Source organism: Aethalodelphis obliquidens, unplaced genomic scaffold (assembly GCF_003676395.1).
Source record: "Aethalodelphis obliquidens isolate GAN/ISIS:26980383/991018 unplaced genomic scaffold, ASM367639v1 scaffold59, whole genome shotgun sequence".
Lineage (NCBI taxonomy): Eukaryota > Metazoa > Chordata > Mammalia > Artiodactyla > Delphinidae > Aethalodelphis > Aethalodelphis obliquidens.
Window position 1 is genome coordinate 8,715,570 of NW_020838003.1, and position 1,112 is coordinate 8,716,681.

Sequence of the window (1,112 nt, forward strand, 5' to 3'; positions counted from 1 at the left end):
CAATAAAGATGTTTAAAAAATAAATTAAATAAATGCTAGTTTCATTATTAATAGTGTGATGATTAACTGCTTGAGCCCAGGAATCAGACTCCCTGAGTTTGGAGTTCAGGTCTCCCATCTAGGAGTGTCCTTTTGCCTCAGTTTCCTCATCGGTAAAATGGGCTTTCTCGTTAAAATCCTTTAAAGACAATACACTTGAAATCAAAAGAACAGCGAGTACCTAGGGCGTGGTAAGTGTGGGGTAAAATGTTAGTTAGCTAGTAGTTTAATCACCATTTTACAGCCAGGAAAGACAGGGTGAGGAAGGATCTAAGTAAGAGGTGCTAACTCTGAGAGCCCACTCTGGATTCTGGCGTGTCCCAGAAGTCTTTCCGTTTCACCATCGCTCACAGTCCTACAGAGAATCCTCTCGAGGGGGAATGTGTGTGTGTGGGGGGGAGAGGGTTTGTAGTGTGTTTGCTTGTTTATTGTTTTAAGACGGGATTGACTCCACTCGCACATACTTTTCTCCTGGGGGCAGGGGGGAGGAGGTGGATTCAAAGTGAAGATGCAGAAGAGAAGGAGCGATGATGGGTAAGCTCTCAGAGAGACAGGGAGAGATGGCAACCCGGCACAGGTGCAGGGTCCGCAACCTGGGTCTCGAGAGGCCCACGAAAGGAAGCGAGAATGGTGTTCACATCTTGATGTTGTTTGGAATCAGAGGCGAAAGTGTCCAGGAAGAAGTTTATTTTTCCTCTGCTCTCTTGTTGGCCGGGACATAGCCAATGTTCTTGAAGGGATTAAAAAAGTAATACCCCGTCCCTCCTACCCTTTCCTTCTTCCTCGATCTTCTCCTTTCCCCCCTCCTCTCCCCTACCACCCCCAACTTTGCTTCCTCTTCTCTCCCTCCCCCTGCTGGTTTGCTGGTTACTTCCCCCTTCCGTTCTCTCCCGGCTATAGCGGGGTCCCAGCCGTCTGCGAGGGCGAGGGATACAGCAAGATTGACTGCCGACTGTACAGATCAGCCAGAGAACGAAGGCAGTCTCTCTCTCTCTCTCTCTCTCTCTCTCTCTCACACAACACACACACACACGCGCGCACACACACACACACACACACACACACACACACAC